Source organism: Suncus etruscus, chromosome 1 (assembly GCF_024139225.1).
Source record: "Suncus etruscus isolate mSunEtr1 chromosome 1, mSunEtr1.pri.cur, whole genome shotgun sequence".
NCBI classification, from domain to species: domain Eukaryota; kingdom Metazoa; phylum Chordata; class Mammalia; order Eulipotyphla; family Soricidae; genus Suncus; species Suncus etruscus.
This window is the reverse complement of record NC_064848.1, coordinates 141,069,491-141,095,643: the sequence shown is the minus strand read 5'-3', so window position 1 is coordinate 141,095,643 and position 26,153 is coordinate 141,069,491. Positions and strand designations below refer to the sequence as shown.

The window sequence follows — 26,153 nt, the reverse complement described above, 5'->3', positions numbered from 1 at the left end:
AATGGAGAATGCCCATTCTTCTGAGGCCTGTACCAGGTCTTTATGTCAATGTTCAGGGTGTAAGGTCTCATTGCACTACAAGATTTGTGTGTTCCCATTTCTATTAGATAAGAACTTATTGGTATGTATAGTATTTTCCCATTTTAGTGTGCCTAAGCAAACAAGAAATAAAGCCATGTGGTGCTATCAGATATATGGGGGCGTAAGAACATTTCCAACAATACCCATGAATTGGTTCAAACATAAGCATTAAACTGAGGGATTCTTTCACACCAAATTTCATATTTAGCAGTTCACAAAGAGAAGATAAAAAACATGGGGGGGGGATCATCACTGTATAAGAAAATATTCAGCAAAAGTTATAGCCATCAAAGAAAATACCCATAAAATGTTGAAGAGACATAAGTGTCCTTTTTATGCCTTTTAAAATAGTTGGGTGGGTGTTAACTTCAGGGCACCACTTTGATCTGTGACTTAAGACTCTACAATACTTAAGTTAGAAAGGGTAAATGAGGGCCCGGAGAGATAGCACAGCGGCGTTTGCCTTGCAAGCAGCCGATCCAGGACCAAAGGTGGTTGGTTCAAATCCCGGTGTCCCATATGGTCCCCCGTGCCTGCCAGGAGCTATTTCTGAGCAGACAGCCAGGAGTAACCCCTGAGCACTGCTGGGTGTGGCCCAAAAACCAAAAAAAAAAAAAAAAGAAAGGGTAAATGAGGAGTAATGATGATAGGAGTTAAGGAAGTTAAAGAGAAATATGATCTTATGAAGGGGTATGCAAAAGGGCAGAGTACAAAATGGACATTCTGCATATATAAAAACATAATTCAATGATAGTGAGTACTATTAATGTTTCTTGTGTGCACGGGGGCTATTGCCCCCACGTGATTTTGAAAATATAGACTGGACAGAGATTACCATTGACTTCAAGAAGCTGGGAGGCCAGAAGTTCAGGGCCCCACCCAGACCCTCCCTAAGGAGCTGAATGAATAATGGGGGAAAGCCTAGGGTACCTTCGAGCTCCACCAAGGGGCCCAACTCACCAGCTTGCCCAGGCATGTGGCCCGGGGAAGCCCTGGAGATCTGGAGCAAGGTGGTAGAGGGGTGCCGGGGTTACCCAAGTCCTGCACTCCCACTAGGCCTGGTTAGGAAGGCCTCTGGCATGGCAGGAGCCTGCCAAACCCCTCCTGCTAGACTCCCTCACTCATATAGGGGTTTTTAAAAAAAGTAAAATACATTCTCCTTATAATGCCTAGAGACAATAGAGATGAGGATCAGAAGGACAAGCTCATGATATGAAGCTCACCACAAAGAGTGGTAAGTGCAGTTAGAGAAATAACTACACTAACAACTACCATGACAATGTTAATGAGTGAGAGAAGTAGAATGCCTGTCTTAAACACAAGCAGGGGTTGAGGGAGAAGTGAGATGGGGGCATTGGTGGTGGGAATATTGCACTGGTGAAGGGAGGTGTTCCTTTTATGACAAACCTAACTACAATCATGATTGTAATCATGGTGCTTAAATAAAGATATTAAAAAAATCTTTTTACTGTCCTGATAAACTTTTGATGAGACAATTATATCTGTGTTTACGAGGGATATATACACATAATTTTTAGTGATGTCTGTTTGGGTTTGATACCCGGAAGTCTGGTATATAGAACTGGAGAGATAGCATAGCGGTAGGGTGTTTGCCTTGCATGCTGTAGATCAAGGACTGATAGTAGTTTGAATCCCGGCATCCCATATGGTCCTCCATGCCTGCCAGGGGCAATTTCTGAGCTCAGAGCCAGGAGTAATCCCTGAGCGCTGCTGGGTGTGACTCAAAAAAAAAAAAAAAAAAGGAAGTCTTGTATAGTGAGTTTGAAATATTCCCTCTTCCATGTGTGAATATGTATGTGGTGAGGAATTTATGTGTATTGAAGAAAAATTTACATTAATTCTTTAAATGTTCTACCCAATTCACTCATGAATACATCTGGATCTGGATATAACAAATAACACCAAATATTCAACAGCTCAAATGTTCATAAACTAGAGAATAAACAAACATATTCATTCAATAGAAAATTTATAGGCCATCAAAAAAAAATAAACCACTGATACAGAAAATTTGGATCTCAAAAACATTCTTAGAGAAACAATAAAATCTATACAAAAAGGATATGATTTCTGTTATTTCCATGTATGTGTCTTAGAATGCTATATTCTAAAAATGTTTATTAAGGTGACAAAAATAATAAAACTAATTTATTTAAATATGACCATTTACCAAAAGGCACATGAAAAAATGCTCCACAGCACTAATCATCAGGGAGATGCAAATCAAAACAACAATGAGGTACCATCTCAAACCACAGAGACACACATCACAAAGAACAAGAACAATCAGTGCTGGTGGATGTGAGAAGAAAGAAACTCTCATTCATTGCTGGTGGGAATGCCATCTAGTCCAGCCTTTATGGAAAACAATATAAAGATTTATCAAAAAACTGGAAATTGAGCTCCCATATAATACAGCTATACCTCTCCTAGGGCATACCCTAGGAACACAAAAGCATAACACAAATATTCATTGCAGCTCTATTTATAATAGCCTGAATGTGGAAACAACCCAGGTGCCTGACATTAGATAAGTGGTGAAAGAAACTGTGCTACATATACACAATAGAATATTATGCAACTGGCAAAAGAGATGAAGTCATGAAATTTTCCTATACATGGATGTACATGGAAACCGTTATGTTGAGTGAAATAAGCCAGAGAGAAAGAGACAGACACAGACTAGCCTCACTGATCTATGGGTTTTAAGAAATATAAAAGACATTATTGTTATAACTCCCAGAGATGAGGGCCAGAAGTACCGGCTCACGATATGAAGCTTACCACAAAGAGTGGTAAGTGCAATTACAAAAAAAATATGGCCATTTAATCTCCTGCAACTTATACCTCAATACAAATTTAATAAACATTTTAGATGGTGAGACTGTATTAAAACCTATCTTTCATCAAATTAGATCATCATTTTTAAAAGCATTTTGGCAATATTAATCAAGAATGATAAAAAGTCCAAACATTTTAACTTAATTATTTTATTTAAGCAAAACTACTCTGAAAATATATAATTTTATGTTATCAAAAAAAGTGACATGTGCAAAACTGTTAATCATAGTATTTTTGTAATGGTGTGATCTGAAGCATTTCAAAATTCAACACTGGGTAACAATTATACATTTATATTATGTCTTAGCCATTTAAATAATATTTATCATAATGTCATAATCCTATAATATCTATAAATATATTTATATGACATTATATCCCTATATAATCTTTATTTATCTTTTATATCTTCATATATATATCTTTATATATATCTTTATATATCTTTTCTTATAAAATTAAACAAGAAACACTAGAGAGAGTTGTTCTTGTGTTAAATGTACTGGGGTATATTATTTTCATCTTGGTTTTCTGAATTTTTTCCTAAATGTTTTCTATATATTTTATTTGTTAATTTTTCTTTACATCCTGGAAATATTTCATATTCTACCTAGAACATGCTCTTTTTTTAAATTATGTACATAGAATTTCTGTCCTTCCATCATTTTTGTTTAAATTAAATTTTTAATTGCATGAGGAATGCAGTTACATTTTTAAATTATTTTTCACATATTTGAAAGATTTACATTTTACCCAATAGTTTAATGTTTGGAAATCAATTTTTAACTAGACTTTATTTTTTTAATAACAAGTTGGATAGAACTGTTCAATAGCCCATATACTCATGCCCACAAGATAAAATCATGCCATAACTATTATATTATTAATGAAATTCATAAATACATGAAACATATTTACTTTGAATGCATCTAAAATGCTTTTAGAGGTTTAGTCTCTGGATAGTGCAACTCAACATTCCAATATCAAGCTCATTAAAGTGCTGGGCCCAAATTTTTTGCTTTTGTTTTTTGGGCCACACTCAGCAGTGCTCCGGAGCTGTTTTCAGTTCAGTGTTCCAGGGTTACACCCCGTCATGATCTGGGGACCTTACACTATAAGGGATTAAACTTGGACCTTTTGCATGCAAAGTATGTGCTCCAACACATTGAGTCATCTTCATCTCCCTAACCCCTGAGAACCTAATTCTAACCCAAGTCAGAGTCACAGAAATGCTCTTTCGCTCAAGTTTTCTCACCATGCATTACATTGTGCTGTTTATGGTCCAATTACAAAAATTCAACTTCCCCTTTCTTAGTTGACTTTAAACCAATACCCTTACTCTTCCTTTTTCTGGTCTCAACTTTGCTCTGGTAAATCCACTTTTTATTCTCCATAAGCCTATTAAATAGATGCAAAGAATCAAAGACCCTTCATTCATGTCCCAGGCTCCATGGCTTTAGGAAGTCACTGAAACAATATCTACCTTTCTCACCCAAATCTTCAGCACTAGTGCCTTCTCTGCCAGACCTTTATTAACCATGACAAGAGTTTGGAACATGTGTAAAACATCATAATTTTCTTTCTTCTGCAGAAGCAAATAGAGTTCAAAAATCCAAAGAGTGTGGAATGGTGGCAGATACCTCCCAGGAGAGTACAGCTTCAGACTCTTGGCCTGTCTGTGTCCTCCCCTCATCTCAAATCTCCTCTCAGGAGCTCAGCCCATCATGCTGCATGTTGCTCTAAAGAAGAGCCTGCAAACTGAAATGAACATATTGCTGAAAAGAATTCAGAATAGTGATCCATTGCTGTATGTGACTCTGTCAGGTTCACAGGCCCTTTATTCTCTCTCTCTCTCTCTCTCTCTCTCTCTCTCTCTCTCTCTCTCTCTCTCTCTCTCTCTCTCTCTCTCTTTTACTCACACACACACCTCTGAGGATAAATTAGACAGATGGAAATTCCTTGTTCCTCCATTTCACTAACCCCAACAATTTAAAAAAAAAAAAGGAAGAGTAGCCAATCTCAAAAGGCAGAGCGTAGACACTGTCCAAATTCAAAGGAACCTCATTAAATGGCATCTCCTACTGGAGACTCAGCTCATAATTGACTTTCCTCATCTCTTTAATTTTGATACTAGTGTCTTGATTAATTAACTCTGTTACCAAAGCCATAGGGAGTCAAAGAAAGATTCAGTGGGAGTCTCTTGGCATTCCAGCTAATTTGACAGAACTGTTGATGACCAGTTTTGTAGCTATAATGGTCTGTGACCATTTTTGGTTCCTGAAGGAAACCATTGTTGTCTATGATTCTCTAACCATTGGCCTTAGGGCCCAGTCAGAAGGAAGTGAAGCAGAAAGCCCAGACATTTGTTCTCTGTCCCTGACAGTTTCACAGATTCATTTCTCTCTCTCTCTCTCTCTCTCTCTCTCTCTCTCTCTCTCTCTCTCTCTCTCTCTCTCTCTCTCTCTCTCTCTCTCTGTCCCCCCCTCCACTCACTATCTCTCAAATGTACACTAAGTCCAACACAGAGACTGGGGCCAGTGAGAGAGATGAATCACAAGATTGTTCCTTTGCTCATCATTTGTGTTGGTATTTGTATTTTCCATTTGACTGGCTTGGGCTTGACCTAGAGGGAATGGAGATTGAAAGAAGTAGAAATAGAACTCTGGCCATAAGACATTTATCACTTTAGTAGATGACATATGAGAATCTCATTAAAATTAAAGTAATATGGATTTACACATATGTGTGTTGTTTTATATTAAATAGGAATTAAAATATTTTATAATATATAACAATATTATATATTATACTAATACTTCATGCATTTGTTTATTTTATAAATTTTCTACATTATGTGCATTGATTTGTGGGATTTTAGAATGTTTTAGGTTTCAGATAAATATTACACAAAAACATAAGAAGAGGAAATCTGATGGCTCCCAGGACAGTGTTACCAGGTAAGCAACCACCACCACTAAGGACTGAGACAATAGGGGACATCTGTTTAGTGACACCATGGCAAATATCATATTCAATGGGGAGAAACTAAAAGCCTTTTCTCTCAGATCTGCCTCACAAGACAATGTTTCCCCCTTTCACCACTTCTATTCCACATAATACTAGAAGTCCTTGCCATAGCAATTTGGCAAGAAAAAGATATCAAGGGCATCCAGATAAGAAAGGAAGAAGTCAAGCTCTCACTGTTTGCAGATGGCATGATACTATATTAAGAAAATCTCGGGCCCAGAGAGATAGCACAGCGGTGTTTGCCTTGCAAGCAGCTGATGCAGGACCAAAGGTGGTTGGTTCAAATCCCAGTGTCCCATATGGTCCCCTGTGCCTGCCAGGAGCTATTTCTGAGCAGACAGCCAGGAGTAACCCCTGAGCACCGCCAGGTGTGGCCCCCCCCCAAAAAAAAAAAAGAAAATCTAAAGACTATCAAAAAGCTTATAGAAACAATAGATTTGTATAGTAAAATGGCAGGTTAAAAAATTAACACTCAAAAATCTATGGCATTTTTATATACAAATAATGAAGGAGAAGAAAAAGACATTAGAAAAACAACCCCTTTCACAATGTGCCTCAAAGAATCAAGTACCTTGGAGTCAACTTAACTAAAGAAGTGAAAGATCTATACAAAGAAAACTATAAAAATACTGCTTCAAGAAATAAAAGAGGAGGCAAGAAAATTAAGACATATACGTTGCTGATATATTGGGAGGATTGCATCATTAAAATGGCAATATTTTCCAAAGCATTGGACAGATTTAATGCAATTCCTTTAAGGATACCCACGACATTTTTCAAAGAAGTGGATAAACCACTTCTAAAATTTATTTGGAACAATAAATGTTCCAAGAGATAAAGCAATCTTTGGGAGAAAGAAGATGGTGGACATCACTTTTCCCAATGTTAAATTGTACTATAAAGCCATAGTAATTAAAACAGAATGGTGTTGGAATACAGACAGACCCTAAATCAGTGAAATAGATTTGAGTATTTTGAGATCAGCCACCAGGTATAAAACCAGTTAATCTTTGATAAAAAAAGGAATAAATACAATATAGAGCAAGGAAAGCATCTTCAACAAGTGGTGTTGGGAAAACTGGTCAATTGTATGCAGAAAGGTGAATTCATACCTCTCTTTAACATCATGCATGAAGGTCAAATAAAAATGGATGAAGGATCTTGATATCAGACTTGAAACCATAAGGTACATAGAGGAAAACATAGGCAAACACTCCATGACTTTGAGACTAAAAGCATCTTCAATGAGGTAATACCACTGCCCAAGCAAGTGAAAGCAGAAGTAAACAAATGGAACTACATTAAACTAAGAAACTTCTGCACTTCAAAGGAAACAGTAACAAAGACACAAAGGCTACCTACAGAAAGGGAGAAACTATTCACCCAATATTTATCTGATAAGATATATATATATAAGGTACTGACAGAACTGAACAAGAAAAAATCTAACTCCATCAAAAAATGTAAAGAAGAAATGAACAGACATTTCCCCAAAGAAGAAATACAAATCGCCAAAAGGCACATGAAAAAATATGCCACATCACTAATCATCAGGGAGATACAAATCAAACATTGAGGTATCATCTCACACCATAGAGAATGGCACATATGACAAAGAACAAGAATAAAAAGTGCTGGCATAGATGTGAGAAAAAAGGGACTCTTGTTCACTGCTGGTGGAAATGCTTTCTAGTACAACTTTTCTGGAAAACAATACGGATATTCCTCAAAGCTGGACATTGAGCTTCCTTATGATCCAGCAATACCACTTCTAGGAATATACCTTAGGAACACAAATACACAATTCAAAAATAACCTCTGCACTCCTATTTCATCACAGTACTATTTACAATAGCTAGAATCTGGAAGCAACCCAGGTGCCAGACAAAAGATGAATGTCTAAAGAAACTTGTGGTATATCTACACAGTGGAATACTATACAGATATGAGAAAAAATAAAGTCATGAATTTTGCTTATATATGGATGGACTGGAGAGTATTATGTTGAGAGAAATGAGTAAGAGGAAGAGAGACAAAATAAACATAAAATAATATTACTCATCACTGAGATATAAGGGGAAAAAGGACAGTGAAGGAATAATATCCAGAGACAATACAGATGAAAAGCAGACCATTGCATGGTAGGTATCTTATAACAAAGAGCAGAGAATACAGTTAGAGTAAAGAAGGTCTAATACGGAAAGGACATTTATGGAACCCCTTCATTTGCAATAGTACAAAACACAATGTCATAAAAGAAAAGTAGGAAAGAGCATGACCAAGCAACTGATAGAGAGAGAGAGACAGAGAGAGAGAGACAGAGAGAGAGAGAGAGACAGAGAAGTAAAATGCTTGGTGGGAGGGAAAAGGGCATCTAGGAGTGTGAGAAGAAAACTTGACATTTGTGGCAGGAGATGCACACTGGTGTGTTTGTACATTGTATAACTGTAATTCAATCATGAACAACTTTATCTGTGGAAAAAAAACTATTATGAACAACCTTGTAAGCACGGTGTTTAAATAAATAGAAAAGAAACATGTTACTTTGTTAAGAAATGCCTCCCATGATCCCTTATCTAACTGTTCCCAAATCACCTTCCATCACATTATATGACAGTTTATTCTGTGGGTTTACTCATTTATTATTTGTTCCCTTCTTGGAATAATCATTCCGTGAAAGTGACAGCCTTGTTCATCAACGACATTGTCCAGACTCCAGATGAGCACCTGACATGTAATTGACCCTCAGTAAATATTTGTGCCGTGAGTGAATGAACCTTCTCTGGTAAACTCTAAAGACATCTTCTACTCCCATATGGACCCCTCTTCTGAAAAGCCTCAAAATCAGCAGACCTAGAGCAGAATTTATCATTCTGTCCTCTCTTTCTTTCCCCCTCCTCCCCTCTTCTTGCTTGATTACCCGCACCACCATCCTTCATGTCATACCCTAGCAATGTGGCTTCGGGATCATTTTTGCACTTCCCACTCTCTCACTGCCTAGCTCGGTCAGGCCCTAAGCAGGGTTTGTTTTCAGCCTCTGGAATCTTTTTTTTTCTCTTCCCCACACAACTGAGTCCTCACTTACTTAGTCCCTCACCCTCTGCCACCAGATTAGCACAGGCTTCGAAAGCAGGGTTCCCTATATGCAACCACCCTCTTCCATCTGGGTCCCACATGCCACCAGAATTCTCTTTCTTAAATCGGATCATGTCACTCTCCACTTTAGAGGGATTTCAGAGGAGCTCCAGGATAGGGGTTTAACTCCTTAGGGACTGCAATACTGCAATATACCTTTTGTTTGGAGACCTGCCAACTGCCTGGCACTCACTGTCAAAACCCTCACCCTAGCTCATCCAGGGCAAAAAAAAAAAAAAAAAAATCTAAAAAACCTAAAACACGCAACATTCCAGACAGATTCAGACTTATTTTTTTTTTGAGAGGGGGGGTCACACCCAGCAGCACTCAGTGGTTACTCCTGGCTCTACGCTCAGAAATCGCTCCTGGCAGGCTCGGGGGACCATATGGGATGCCAGGATTTGAACCACTGTCCGTCTGCATGCAAGGCAAATGCTCTACCTCCATGCTATCTCTCCGGCCCCAAAATTAGACTTAATCTTATTGTTCTCTATCTCTGAAATTCTTTCTTTTTATAAGCCCTTGGTTGTCTCCTAGTCTGTTTCTCTGTCTCTCTGTTTCTCTCTGTCTCTCCCACTGTCTATCTCAGTGTCTACCCACTGAGAGCTATCTCACTTGTTCTCTCAGTTATCATCACTCCCTCTAGGCAGCCTCTCCAACACCTCCATCCCCTCCTCCTGGAAGAGGAAAACAGCTCTAATTATGAGCTCTTTCTCATCCTAGAACTCTCAACACATCATTGTATGCTTGGGGTGCAGCTTTGTTCCCTTCCCAAGTTTTTCAGAATCTCCCCAAGAGCAACCTCTCTAGCTTGAGTACCAAAGAAGTTGGAGGGACACATAGAACGTGCTCATGAAAGTTTGCTCCAGCAATGGATGCACAGAATAAATGGCAGTGAGTACCAGAGAGAGAATAACAGATTAGCTAATTACAAGCTTGAGCATGAAAAGACTAGTAACAGGAATGTTAATGAGTCTCTATGCTCAAACCTGCCCAGTTAAAGTCACCCTAAAAGAAATAAATACTCATACTGAAAAGATAACTCAATAGCTGAGCCTATGTTTTGCATGCAGGTGATTCAGTTTTCATCACTAGCACTAAGTTGTTTTTCTCAAGCACTGCTGGGAGTCACCCCTAAGGAGAGTCAGGAGTAGCTCCTGCAGGCCAATAGGTGCCCCACCCCACCAAAAGGACACTCATGTAACTGAGAAAACTCCTGGAATGAAAGAACCTTGGAACTTTTTTTAGTGTATGTGGGGTCCAGGTATTTCTCACCAAGTATTCCCTCCCTCTGTAATACAAAACAGTTTAACAGTCTTGCTTCCACTGAATAGAGAGAATTTAAGTGAAGTTCCAAATCATGCCCACTAGTAACCTGCACATTTAGAACTTGAACTCAGAGTAACTGTTTGTAAACTTTGTGCCCTCTGCACTCAGCCAGACTGCCTTTCTTTCAAAAGAGCTGGTACCTTGACCCTTCCACCTCCAGTACTCTCTGCCCTACCCTGTCTTGAATTACTGTCCCCACCTGTCCTCTCACTGTCCTGTGGCAGTGAGGGGACAGAGTTTCCAGGAAAAAGATATGGACCTCCAGCCCAGGAAATGAAAACTTCACAGTCACCCAAAGCAGTGGGATCTTCCCTCTAGGCACTCAGAACCTGGCTGTCATTTTTGGAGATTCCTTTCCAACTCCATACTGTTTGAGGCTCAAAATAACCTATCCAATACTCCCTCTTCTTTCTTAAATGCAGTTCTTAACAGTAATGATGGAACCTGTGGGGGAGGAAAAAGAAGGGATTTAGATTGAGAGTTGGTTTCATGTCACCTAAAAGGATTATTTTATACCATCAGAAAGATAATTCTCCTCCTACCAGGGAGGATGGATTAGGTCTTTACTTCAGATGGTACTTTATGAAAAGATTATTTAAAGATTACAGGACAAAATGGATACATTTGACAACATCTGCTAGGGCTTAATTTTTTGGCAGCCTGAGAAACAATCGTTATTTGTTATTTATGCAACCAATAGATTGCTTGCATGGGTGCTACTCTGGAAGCTGTCTGCACTCACACTCTTGTGAAGTTACCTTACAGTCTTTCTCATTTTAAACTACACGTGGAGCAAAATACCTCTGCCTCCAAGAAGTCTTCCCAGTTCCTCCACCCAAAATGGCTATTCTTATGGTCAGATTTCCTCCCCTCTTCTAAGGTCTTTTCACACTTTGCTATGTGTAGGAGCTCTGCCTTGCTAGACCTTTTCCCTTGAACCTGAAGCATCTTACACTTCTTATTGCTCAGGTCTTCAAAGGTCACCATCCTAGTGAGAAATATAAGTCACTTATGTCAGCTTCAGCTACTTCCACTGGAAATGCAGGAAGGAAGTATCAGAGGCTTCCAGGACACAGATTTCTCATGTTTTGCATAGGTTGATGGTGTTGGGGGTGGTCGCCATGTTGTGATCTTCCAAGGCGCTTGGGGAGTGAAGAGTATAAGGTATGGTGGCCTTGGTAAAGAGTCATAGGGAGTGTTGCGTTCAAAAACTCTTGGATACACAATCAGGTCTGGCCACTGCTCATTTAACTCCTGATAGCATCGTTTGAGAAAGGTTTGAGGATCAAGTCTTGAGGAATGACAAAAACAAGTGGGTGCTCAAGCATGAAGGGTTGGTTTCTAAACGTCCAAGAATTGCACCCAGGCTACTTCAGAGTGAAGCTTCTTCCAATGGTCCTGTACTCATCCTTAATTCAGACTAGGCCTCATTCCTTGAACCTTTCCTTGCATTCAGGAACCTCATGGTTTCTTCTGCCAGGACTATCCCCCCCACAATGTTTTCCCTCTCATAAGTGTCTCCTCCACTCCTTAAGATTCCACTCAGCTGTCATCTCTACCAAAAGTCCTATCCTAATGCCCTGAGTAGATTTAAGATACCTTTATCTTCCTGGTGTTAACAAGATACAGATGGTGGTGAGAAGGTGGGGGGAATCCCATAATCAGTAAATACTTACTTAAAAAGGAACACCCATAATAAATACCCAATTCAAAACTATTTATGGGACAATTATTCTGTTCCAGGCACAGTGCTCTGCATGTTTATCGCATTAAAAAAAAGAAAATATCCCATTTTTGGGCCACACCTATTTGATGCTCAGGGGTTACTCCTGGCTAAACGCTCAGAAATCGCTCCTGCTTTGGGGGACCATATGGGACACCAGGGGATCAAACCGCAGTCCTTCCTTGGCTAGTGCTTGCAAGGCAGACTCCTTACCTCTAGCGTCACCTCGCCAATCCCCCAAATATCCCATTTTTATGGGGCTTATAATCTAACAAGGTGCAAGGGAGAGACATCAACACATTAAACATCACAAGTCAATTATACCCCATAGTAGAGGTTGATAAGTATGTAAAAGGGAGGTGGACAGTAGAGAAGGTAAAATCAATGAAGGATTTTGAAAGAGGCACAAAGTGGGGTCAGAACAGGATTCATTAGGAAGATCTGAGCTGGTCTCATGGAGAAGGTGACATTCAAGCAGAGAGAGAAAAACAGTCAAGATTCTCTGTGGAGGAGCATTCCCTAACAGGAGCAGGAGGATAGGGGGCAATATAAATAGACTGTGTCCCAGGCTCACCTAATCTGCCCCTAGCTTTTTTTCAGCTGTCCCACCAACTCAGAATGCTTTTGTATGTTTTCATGATTGAAACAAATCAAAAGGAAAATAATGTTTCCCATTAACTGGAAGCTATGTGAGATTCAATTGTCAGTATATAAATAAAGTTATCTCTAAAAAATGACCAGCCTTTGACATCTCCAGAGAGCTCTGCAGCCAAGTTGGGCTGCATACCCACCCCTGCCCTTTTACTTCCAGATGCCCTGATAGCCTAGCCCAGGAACCAGAGCCTTCAGCCTTGTCTGCATAAGTAGCCAATACCATAGATTGCTGTAATTCTGGAAAGAGAGTCCCAACTAGCAGTAACAACTCATGGATTACTGGCTTTACAGCTGATCTCACCAGGGCTCTTCAGATGGCCCTCCTGAACCACTGATGTTACCGTAGGAGCTCATCACCCCAGCACTAAAGATCTTCAAATTTACATACTCCATAATTTTAATTCTAATTTCTGATTTCCCAGTAGTAGTTTCCAAAATATTAAGTAAATTAGTCCTACCTGCTTAGGGGAAAGCTTTGAGAGGGTTGGTCAACTGCTAACCAGTTTGGGGAGAATTTTATATTCATGGTGGGATAATGAATGCCAAAAATAACTGTATTATGAACAACTCTATAAATAAATTCAACTTATAGAAAAATAACAGGGGTATGGAAACAGTGGTGGAGGGTAGTCAACACTGATGGTTGGGACTGATGTTTGGAACCATTGCATATCTAAAATTCCACTATCAGGCCAGTGTGATAGCACAGCAGCTGGGCATTTGCCTTACACATGGCTGACATGGGACAGACCAGGGTTTTATCCCTGATCCATCATCCCCTGAGTCCACCAGAAGCGATCTCTGAACACAGAGCCATAAGGAACCCTTGAGCACTGCTGGTGTGGCCCAACTCCCCAAAATAAAATAAAATAAAATTCAACTATGAACAACCTTGTAAATTATTATGCTTTGATAAAATAAAAATTTAGAAAAGAGAAAATTACCAGTCTCTTCTGTTTCTGTATTTTTGGAGTACATACCAAATAATACTCAGGCTCACTCCAGCTTAATACTCAGGGATATCTCCTGTTGGATTTGGGGGATCTTATGGGATACCAGGGATAAAACCCAGGTTGGCTGCATGCAAGACAAGTACCTTATCCACTATTCTATCTCTCTAGGCTTCAGTTTTAGTGTTATTTATGCTGTTTGTGTGCTATAAGGAAATAACCCTAACACTCTACTATATATGAGTCCCTAGAAATCTGAAATATTTATCTCTGGCTCTTTGTGGGAAAGGGGCCATTTCTAAGTTAGAACAAAGGCTTAAAGGAGCAGGAACAGGAACAGAAGCAGGAAGAAAATTGCTGGCATATGAATGGATAGATGACAGGCTAAAGGGTGGATGGATGGATGGATGGATAAATGGATGGATGAATGGATATATAATGATGGGTATATGGGTAGATGTATGGGTGGAAGATAGAAAATTATAAATGGATGGGCAAATTGATGGATGACTGACTAGGTGATGGATGGATAAATAATACATGATGGTATATGAATGACTGGATGATGAATGATGGTTGAATGATGGATATATGGGTGGGTTGATGGTAAATGGAGAGTGACAAGTAAATAGGGGTTACCTTGGTCACATTCTGGAGAAAAAATATAGGTCAAGCAAGGTCTGTTATGTCATTTGGAGCAATATGGGGGAGAGGTTTTTCCAAACAGAGCTCAGAGGCTTCAGGGGACACTCCTGTAGGTACATTTTAACTGAGCTAGTTAGATCAAAGTTTGGACCTGGGGATGTATCACTCCTCTGTCTCACCAGGATTACTCAGAGTTACAAGGATGTGGGAGGGGTTGTGGTTCCAGGGATAAAACTCAAAGTCCATCATGTGCCAATAGCAATAGGAGGCCATTGCTCCATTAAAGAAGTCAAATCTGGCTATGTCTTAAGTAGATGGATTCAGAGTCCATGTTGAGACTTTGCTGTTGAAATTATTGCCATTATTTAAGTGAGAAATCACAGTCAAAGCATTCATTGTTTAGGTGACTAAATGGTCTAAACCTGAATACATTTGAGCAGGGAAGCAATTTATTCGTGAATTGTATATGAGGGATATGCACAGACTAAAGAGAGCTCAGAGCCATTGGCAAGAGCCATTGGAAGATGCAAGGGGTTCAAAAGGGAATGTGTAGACTCAATTTTGATATTCTGAATGTGAAGAATGTATGAGACAATTCCCTGATGCTAATGAGTGCCAGGAGGTTTATGAGTGTCAGGAATTTTAGAAGGGAAAACTAGATAGAGGCATACATTTGGTGCACACATTATCATGGGATTATATGAGGTCTCCAAAGACACGTAAATAGTGAAAGAAGACTATGCATTGAGCTCTTGACCAGCTTTAAGAACTCAGAGAAGAAACAGAGAAAGCAGCCGATGAGACCAAGCATGTCTAATGATGCAGGTAGAGAGGTGCCAGAGCAAAAGTCAGATGTTCAATGCCACGGCTCTGGAAGCCAGAGGAGGATCATAGATGTTTCACTGCTTTAGCAACACAAGATAGAGGGGGTAACACAAGAGGAGCTTTGGTGGACAGATCAGGGTAAGACTTGGTTCTAGTGAATCCAAGACAGAGAAGGAAAGAGAAATTGGAGACAGTATATACACAGACACTTTTGAAGCCTGCTGAAAAAAAGGAGGACTGGGCTGTTAGAGGAGAAAGGAAGCTGAAGAGAATGATCTAGAAGAGAGAAAAGCACATGCTAAGGAAGAAGGGGCTTTAGCTAGTGTTGGGGAGACTAAGGAATTGTGCACTGACAGGACTGCAAATAATCTCATGCCCTGGTAGAGAGCTCAGCCTCCATCCTAGGCTGCCTTGTCAGGGACTTGTCATCTATTCAGATATTTTCATTAGCTCATTCATTCTGTGGGCTTCCCCTGAATGCCTGCTATACAGTGATTTGATCTGCAGGCACAGGAAAGACACAACTGACTAGATGGCTGATTTTTATACTCTTTTAGGTTATTCTAAGTGTGGGAAATACTGGAGTGGGAAGAGTTAGGGGCACATAAAAATCCTGAGTTCAGTTGAACCAAAAGTCAAGAACTTTTTCTACCATTTATAATGAAACTTTAAATAAATATTTCCAACCACATCATCATTACAGCCTTAATCAAAATGCATCCTCATGTTCTACTTCTCTGTCTTTACACTGACAGCGAGTCTCCTTAGAAGCACATATTTATAACCCTAGCACCTAATGTAATTTCTGACGCAGAAGTTTTTAATGTTTAGTGAGTGAATATATAAATCTTGAGAGGTGAAGGGAGAACTTGTTCTTAAAATTTCTCTGCAATATATGGTGGCAATACAGGGCAAGGGTAAGTGGCCTAAGAGAGCTTTATTTATTTATTTATTTATTTATTTATTTATTTATTTGTGGCTTTTGAGTCACACCTGGCTGTGCTCTGAGGTTACTCCTGGCTCTATGCTCAGAAATTGCTCCTAAAGGTTCGGAGACCATATGGGATGCCAGGGTTCGAACCACTGTCCTTCTGCAGGCAAGGCAAATGCCCTACCTTCATGTGATCTCTCCAGCCCCCTGAGAGAGCTTTAGAGGGAAGGAGGGATGAGAGGATTCTCAATATAAGGAGTAGGTGAGACTCCTCCAGAATTTATTATTCTGAGCTACATTCCAGGCCATGTAGTGGGAGAAAGTGTTTGAACATAAGTCAGTAGTCCTATTTCCAAGTTTTGAGAAAAACAGAATTTCTCCTTTGAGATTTGTCTTTCCAGTTGTTTTCATTATAAGTCTGTCTGAGGACGAATTTCTCCACCCTGAAAAAATGCCCATTAAGACATTATGGGCATTGACATCATGTTCCCTCCATCATATATAAGCTGCTAACATTTAAATGATACATGCTCTTATTTCTGGAGGCAAAACAAGTAATAAAAGGTAAGGAAGTCCATATATGTAGGAGGGGGCATGCCCCCACAGAGCTTAGGAGACGTTGTGTCAGGAATCAAATCCAGTATTCCCACATGCAAAGCATTCATTCAAGTCCTTTGAGCTATTCCTATACCCAAATAAATTAGTTTTTAAAAGGTGGGTGTAAAATAAATCCACACAACACATTTGCAGCCCCCAGGTGAGCAGGTGTGAAGCATGGTCACTGCACAAATTAATAAACTAAGCCAGGCACAGAGGAGAAAAATCATGGAATTAAGTGGCTTCTTGCCTCTTTCTTGTCTCCCACACCCCAAATGGAAGCCTTCTTTATTGACCAGTTTAAATTCAACCAGGATAGAGAGGGTGAGAGATAAAAGTACCTTTCTAGATGGACTTTTACAAATCAAAGGTGTTAGTGAAAAGAAAGAGGAAATTGAGAAATTGGGGGATGCCTTTGTTTTGAGTAAAAGCAGATTGTAAATTAACAATTAATCCTTTTATGTTAAAAACAATTGAGAAGGGCTACAAAAGTCTTATTCTATAGTTCTCCTCAAGAGGTGGGAATGCCCAGAAAGGAACTAGAAAAGTGGCTGGTTATTTGCATAGGTACAGTTAAAACTGGGGAAATAAAAAAGGAACAAAAACTTTCAGCAGCAAGTAAGGTGGTGAGGAAATTTTCTAATTCCTAGGACCCAAACCGATGCTTTTACTTTCACTTGGCTGTAGAAGTGTAATAGGTTAGATTATGCATACATCAATTCTCAAAGCAGTGAGCCTTTTGTCATATACGTATCACAAATTTTTTTCATAGACTTCTCTGAACATAAACATTTGAATCTTTCTGCAGATATACTTAATTTGAAAACAAATTGCTAAACATCCTTACACTGGAGTGCTGTAATATGAGTCTAGAACATCCAAGTCCCTTTTTCGTAAACTTCTTTAAATAAAATTATAAGAACATTTCTGCAGATATACATAGTTTGAAAATAAGTTAAATGTTAAAACATTCTTAGAGAGAGCACTCTAATAAGAGTTTATAGCACCAAAGTTCCTATTCCATAAACTTCTGTGGACAAAAACATTAAAACATTTGTGAAGACATACTTAATTTGAGAATAAGTTGCTAAATGTTATACACAATCAAGCATCATAGCAATTGGGAAACATTCTCTAGGATATCCAAGAGTCATTAAAGATCTAACAATGTTATGCGTTTCCCAGAACAGTGCTGTTGAAATGGACATTTTTGACATAATGTATTTTATAAAGTTTCTCTAGTAGTTTTTAGTAGGAATAGTGTTTTCTTAGTATTAGGTATAGAATAAGAAATTTAGTTACAGGCTGCAATTACAAGGTAAGGAAGACTAGGCCCAAAGAGACTGCTGATTCCTGGAACCATGCTAACCTTAATTGATTCCTGGAACCAGGCTGTAAACCAGCACAGAGACACCTTGGAAGGACAAAGAAGGGAGGTGGAACCAGACTGACCATCCTGCATTCCAGCACTGGGACACCTTGGTCCCCACAAGAGGGAGAGACTGAGAGATGGCAGGTGGCCCTTGAAGATTAGGGAGGAATAATTGCATACAGTCACTAAAAGAATAACACATTAATGGTACAATAGTATAGAATAAGGGTAAATTTGATTGGACTTGACTTCTTCATTTCCATCTTCTGTGCTAGGCTGCTGAGGTCACCTGGGATGAAAAGGCCTTTGGTACCTGGGCTGGAATTAGGGTAGGGAGGCCCATTTATCTCCCTGATGTTGATTCCCCTACAGTGGAACTGTCTCTTTGGCATTTACCTGATCAATGACCTTCATGATTTGCTGCAGATTGGGGTGTCTGAGGTCCTCATACAAAGTGCCTTCAATACATGGAAGGCAATGGATGTTGGCATCTGGGACACTGTTCAGAGTCTTCAGATCTCTCCCCTTCACTGCCTGTTTCTGTTTCACCTGAAGGGGCTTCTGCCACCATAGGTAGTAGGGCAGCTGAGCAAGGCCAAGGGATAAATTGGAGAATCTATGTTGATTGAAAGCATAATGGCAACCTGCCCGGTCTGGATACATTCACAGCCTCTGTACCCCTCTCTCCTTTCAAGATATCAAACTCCACAGTCTTCCCATCTCCAATGCTACACAGAAACTTCCTAGTATTGTTTCTCTTACTAGTTGTCCAGTGAACAAAATTGTCTTCTTTGATGTCATTTCTGTTGATAAATCCATAACCATTCTGGACATTAAACCATTTGACAGTGTCCAGAACTTGGATTGCCACAGCGGCTTGTCCACCTGACTATGGGCTTGGGATGTGGGGGTTGCTCTGATTGAGCCACTTTTTTTGTTTTGATTTTTTGTTTTGGGGCCACACTCAGCGGTGCTCAGGGGTTACTCCTGACTCTGCACTCAGAAATTGCTCCTGGCAAGATTGGGGGATCATATAAGAATTAGCCAGAAATCAAAACTGAGTCCATCCTGGGTTGGCTGTGTGCAAGGCAAATGCCCTACTGCTGTGCTATCTCTTGGGCCCCCATGGTTGAGCCTTTTCAGACTTTGAGTCTGCAGAGGCAGTAGTCAGCTCATCATCCTACATGTTGCAAGTCTCTTTGGTTTAGTGTCAGTAGTGAGTGATAAATTATCAGCCCTGTGAAGACCTTTAGATGGAGAACTCATCAACATTGGGAAGACACCCCTCCTCTCTTGGGGTATGTGCACAGGAGAATCTCTAGGGAGCCTGACATGCAGTCCAGAGATAAAAATGCAAATAGATGGACCACAGCAAGATGAAGCTGTTCAAAAAGGGGACCATGTGCACCAATGTTCCAGTAAAAGGTGTGACATATTCAGTCCAGTACGAGGAGGGCATCAAGTTGTTTATGCACCAGAGGGTCATGTCATTCACATCATTGGGGTCTTTTTGGGTCTTTGGGTCCCTGTCCAAGTGCCATATATTAAGCAGAGTATAAACTAACAGGTGGGAAGGTAGTACTTGACCAAATTCCAACCAATATTCTTGCTTTCTCTTTAAAAAATTAAACAAGTTCCAAGCTTTTTAAAGATCAAAGAAATTATTTTTAAAGTGAATTTACTAGGTTTGCATGAAGAATTTACTCCTAAACAAAAGTCTTCTTGTGACATTGAATTCAATGAGATTCTTGATGCCATCATCAACTGTTTCAACTCAGGCCATTTAGTTTTTCTTCTGCACATTATTCCCCCAAATACCAAAAGTCTTTTCACTTGATAGCCCTGTTGTCTGGACGTATCTCAAAATACTTGTCTATATCAATGTCACCCTTCCTTCTCCACCTTATCTACAATAGCTGTCCTTCTCCCAGGGACTTTTGCTATACCTTATCTCTATTCCCTTATCTATATTGACATTCCATGTCTTATCTTGTCTCCTCCATTGTATAGGCTACAGTTCCAATGTTTGTTCATCCTCCCTCCTGCAATAGCAAAATATAAATACCTATATACTCCAGTATAAGCCAAAAACGTTGAACTCATCTTATACTCGGGTCATACAGGTTATTTGATTCGATGCGCAGACACCAAATCAAATGCACGTAATATCAGTCATCTTCTGCCATTTGCTAGAGGGGGCAGTGCTTCAGCTCAGTCCACAAGTAGCAGCTGAGCTGAAGAGGAAGGCGGCTGAACTGAACTGTATGCCACTGAACTATTTAAGCTACAATATTCTGCGCTTTGTATGAGACTGACAGCAGTGATGATATTTGCTAACTCAATGATGATGACAATGTCTATGCTGATACCCTCACAACAGATACAGCTGAAGCTCTGTTTGGACATATGGATGAGGAGGAGGAGGAGAAATCCAGTCTTGAAAGATTTTAACCTTTGTGATTTAGCTTGATTACCTGTTAAGCTACACTTTTCTGCACTTTATTTAAAGTTTTAAAGCTATTGTTGCTAGTTTACAGTTTTTCTCTAACAATAAATATGGAAAAACATTTAACCTACTGATTCCTCAATTATTGTAATTGCTTTGGGTATATATTTTTATTTTTGAAATTTACTAGTGGCTGCTGCATTTTCCACCTCGGCTTACACTCAAGTCACTAAGTTTTCCCAGGTAAATTTTTAGGGTAAAATTAGGGGGCTCGGCTAATACTCAGGTTGACCTCTACTTGAGTATATGCAGTATGTTAGAAACCTAGTGTCCAGTGGGATTATATTTGAAGATGGTGCTCAGATCATAGAGTGGTTTTGGCAAACCTAGAACCGTTGTAAATCTGGGTCTAAACAGTAAATTGACCAGCCCATGTAGTCAAGCAAACTATCACAGGGAGTGGTTTTAGGACTTCCTGATGATTGCTTGGGACAGGGTGTATTTTAGAATCATATTAGCAACCTATATACTACAATTTATAGACCAGACGTGACCCTCAAAACCTATCTCTGCTTATAAAACTCTTGCAGAGCACAGAGTTAAAATAGATTTTTATTTTAAAACAAAATTAAAATTTTAAATAAAGCTTAAATAAATCATTTAAAAATAAATTTAAAAAATTAACTATTAAAATCAGAAATGAGTATATCTTGCTGCTGCTTAAAGTAATGTTTGATATGTCACAGTCATTCAAACATTTATGGAGTCATGGCCAATTAGACCCTTTGTTCTTGAGCTCAAGTCCCCTCTCCACAGCTCTGTCTGTCCTCCACTCAGGTTTTCTCAGTAAGAGAAGCCAGAGCTGGTTCCCCTCTAAGTAGGCAAAAGCCCCTTCCTCTCATCTCAGGATAATCTGCAATGCAGATTAGTGTCATATCTACCCCAGACATTATGAAGAAGCTGGTGAGAAAATGCACTGCTTCCACAGTCTTCTAGTTCCAGGAGTGAAGTCACAGCCATCAGACACAGACCAGTACTAGAGATGTTCAGTGTCCAGTATGGGGCTTGGAGGACAGAGACATATGGGCTAGATTTTTTTCCTGGAATAATTAGGGCAGGAACAAGAGCATGGGAGACTCAAGGCCAAAATGCCCACTAATGTTCCTAGAGAACCACCACTGCATGGAACTGTCACAGATTTTTCTCTAGAAAATGTCCCTGGGACTCCAGACTCTGTCAGCTAATTCAGACCCTTCACCCTTTCCATTTTATGCTATCAGCATGACGAATTCTCAGCCAGCATAAACCACACACACTGTAATGTGTGTGCTAAAATTGACATCAGATAAAATTTACCATTTTAATCATTTCAAGTAGAAGTTAAGTGGCACTTAGTACATTCACACTGTTGTGCTGCCATCACCACCATCCATCTCCAGACATACTTCATCTTCCCAAACTAAATTAAATAAAAAATAATTTAAATAAGCCTCTTAAATAATACATTCTCTACTCCTCCACCACCTGGCAACCAATACTCTGCTTTCTGTCTCTATGAGTCTGACAATATAGGTGTCTCAAAGAAATAAAATCATGCAGCATTTATCCCTTGGGGTCGTGTTTACTTGACAGCATTCTGTTTTCAAGGTGTGTTGTCCCTGCAGTACATAACAGAATGCCTTTTCTCCAAACCAATGTATATAATAGTAAAGAATATGTTGCTGTATGTATAAACTTACTATGTGTGTTACCACACCAGTAAGATCAAGTACCTTGTCCTCACTTTTGGCTATTGTACTTGATGATGCTATACACAATGATATACAAATAATCTGCTCAAATTTCTGTTTTCAGTTCTTTGGGGTATATATCCAAGAGTGAAGTACTAGATTATATACTGAGATTTTGTTTACTTACTTTTAGGAATTTCCACATCATTTTCCATAGTGACTACATCTTACATTCCCACAGCAATGCAGAAGGCTTCCAATTTCTCCTCTTGGCTCCCCTTTTCCCAGCCCATCTGCTCTTTTTTTCCCCAGGATGTATTTATTTTATTTTTATTGAGATAACATTGGTTTACAAGAGTGTAAATGTTTTTAGCTTTTAAGGGTGAAAATTTCCCATACCACACCAAGCAAGTGACAATAGCCCTCTATCACTGTCCACTGTCCCTTACTGTTCACTCCTCCACCCACCACTCAGGCCCTCATACTGATATCATCACTTCTATTGTGAGAGATTAGGGGTCTTTTTCACTGGTGATTATCTGTTTCTTTTGCATTGTTTCTTTATGTACTATCTTATATTTATATAGACATCTTCATATAACCAGTGAGTTATCTGTATTGGAATTTATCCTTCTAACTTATTTTGCTTAGTAGAAGCTCCTCTAGCCCTATCCAGGTTGTGGCAAACTGCATACGAAATTTAATATTTGCTAACTGTTGAATAATGTTCAAGTATATATACATATATTGCATCATCTTTATCCACTCATGTGCTGCTGAGCACTTAGGTTGTTTCCAGATGGCCATTGTAAATAATGCTGCAATGAGCATAGATGTTCCTAATGTTTCATAAATGTATCTTTCTGAATGAGTGTTTTCATATTCTTCAAATAGTACCTAGAAGTGGAATTGCTGTATCATATGGTAGTTCTATTTTTAATTTTTGAGAAACCTCCATACTGTTTTCCATAGAGGTTAAAACAATTTATATTCCCACCAACAGCCAGCACATCTGCTCTTGTCCAATTTATCTGCATGGCCAAATCCAGTATCTACTTCTCTGTACTTGGTCCTTCAGACTCATTTGGCAAAGGAAATAAACACATATGACTTTCCTGCTTGTCCTATGCCACTCAGCTTCCCTCTCTTTCCTTTCTCCCTCCTTTTCAATAGGATGAGATTTTAGTCTTTGTTTTAGCTTACTAATAAAGTATTTTATACATCTTTGTCTTGATATACTCTTCTCTTCCCCACAAATCTTGGTTTCCCCTTCCACTCCCTTTCTCCTCTGTTGACCTAAATTTTATTGCCAATGTCCACTGATTTTTTTCTTATGTTTTGTCTATTCATCAATTGCATATAATTTTATTGTGCACATGGAATAAATGATCTATTACTTGCCTTTTTCCTTTGACTAATTTTACTTGACAATGTCCTCCAAATCCATTTTGTTGCAAATGGCAAATTTCTCTTATTTTTATAGCTTACCAGTGTTTTATTATATAAATGTACCACATATTCTTAATCTAATTATCTGTCAGTGGATATTAATTTCTGTTATTTTGTATCTTATCTATTATAATAATGTAGAAATAAACACTGAAGGGGCCAGAAAGATGGCGCTAGAGGTAAGGCTTCTTCCTTGCAAGCACTAGCCTAAGACTGACCTCAGTTCAATCCCCTAGTGTCCCATATGGTCCCCCCAAGCCAGGGGTGATTTCTGAGCGCCTAGCCAGGAGTAACCCCTGAGGGTAAAATGGGTGTGGCCAAAAACAAAAACAAAAACAAAAAATATTTTTTAAAAAATAAACACTGAAATCTTCAAAATGGTAGCATCATTTTGCATTCCTATCTTCTGGTCATTTCTTAGAGTTCATTGCCAGTATCTTATCTTTCAAACCATAGCGTTCTCCCAAGATTATGTTTCCTTCTCTCCACATTCTCCTTTCATCCTTATATACATTCTAACTCCATAAACTAACTAGTCCTAAACTAATTAACCTTAAATTAGATATGCAAAACATCACTCCTCTGTGTTCCAGGGTCACATGTGCAACTGCACACGTGAGCATCTCTAGGCATCTCATAACTAATAAAGTCAATATTAAATCATTTTCCCCTCAAATTTTCATTCTTTCCAATCTCTAGAATTAATTCTGCTATCAAAACAGTCACTGAAACAAGTAAAGTAACTCACCTCATTTCTAACCTTTCTTCTTTTAATTCAATTCTTAAATGTTCTTTCTACTTCCAAAAACTCTTTTTACTCTTTTCATTTCTAATAAACTTTCTTCTAAATACTTTGAACGATTCTTCAGCCTTTTACCATTCATATTAACTGCCTCACTCAGTGTCTCTTTGCTTATGATTTTACACCTCTCCAGCAAACTATCTTGCTCAAATCATATAATGAGACTCCATCGCTAAGACATTATAACAAGTTTATAATTGTACCTCCAATAAAGCATTCAATATGATCTATGGCCAACAAATTCTAATTTATCTTGACTTTGGTTAATACACCCAGATCATCTGTGCACTCTCTCCTTTCCACTGTACTTCATCTACTCACACCCGGCCTCATATTTCTTCAAGGACTCATAACTCTCACTCCATGTTTTACGTTTATACTCATCCCTTTAACACAAGATATATTCACTCACCTTTTCTGTGGCTGTGGTTTTTACAAATTTTTGAATTCAATTAATTGTGTCCCTTTCAAACATCTTCCCAACTGTGTTTATATTATTATACTCTTGTGATTTATTTTATAACATATTATGATTTTCACTTAAATGATCATTTTTAAACATTTTAACACCTTCTCAGTATTAGGCCTGATTCTTGACCCAGGGCACTCAACTGTAAAAAATATTATATTGCCAAAACTCTCACAGAACTTTTAGGGATTTTTTTTCTAATTATAAATAAATTACCTCTTCTGGACTAACTAATTCTTTTTTTTATTTTAATTTTTATTTTGACCAAAGTGGATTACAAATCTTTCACAGTAATTTTTTAAGTACATAGTGACATTGAATCAGGGGCATTCCCGCCACCAATGTTGTCCTCCCTCCACCTGTGTTCCCAGCATGCATCCCTTATCCCCCTCCTTTACCACTCGGGTTGCTAGTATAAGTGGTCACCTCTGTGTCTAGCATGTTGTAGATTGGGCATTGATTCTGCCATCATTCGCCTTGGATTCAGTGTTTAAGTCTGATCTTTTTCTTTTTTTATTTCTACTTAATGTTCATATGACTGTTTGGTCTTGGTACCCTCCATCATTTCCCTCTCAATTTGTGAGGTGAAATAAGATGGTTCAAATTATGTGATTCTGTTTGAAGAAAAGAAAAGAAAAAAAATCAAATGGGGCAAAAATCAAATAAACAAAAAATGGGAGGAGTCCTTCTAGAGGCCGTAAATATCAGTTTAAGAAAAGAAAGGGGGAAAGGGAGAAACATAACAACAATACTAAAAAAATAAAAAAAAATCAAACAAAAAACTCAAAAAGCACCACAGCAATAAAGACACCAACCACACAATAACCACAGTCCTGAAATAAAAAAGCAAATCGAAGGACACACATAGAAAAGAAAATCCGGGGCCGGAGAGGTGGCGCTAGAGGTAAGGTGTCTGCCTTGTAAGTGCTAGCCAAGGAAGGACCGCGGTTCAATCCCCTGGCGTCCCATAATGTCCCCTTCAAGCCAGGGGCAATTTCTGAATGCTTAGCCAGGAGTAACCCATGAGCATCAAACGGGTGTGCCCCCCCCCAAAAAAAGAAAAGAAAATCCATGGGGGGGGGGAGGAAACAAGCAAAACAACAATAGCAAAACCAAAAAAAGAAAA

At 39.0% G+C, this 26,153-nt stretch overlaps 1 pseudogene; it reads right to left on the bottom strand.

Moving 5' to 3' along the window:
- LOC126020320 (Y-box-binding protein 2-like) overlaps positions 1-22,600 on the bottom strand; it is a 49,021-nt pseudogene extending 26,421 nt beyond the window's left edge.
- Between the last annotated feature and the right edge of the window lie 3,553 nt (positions 22,601-26,153).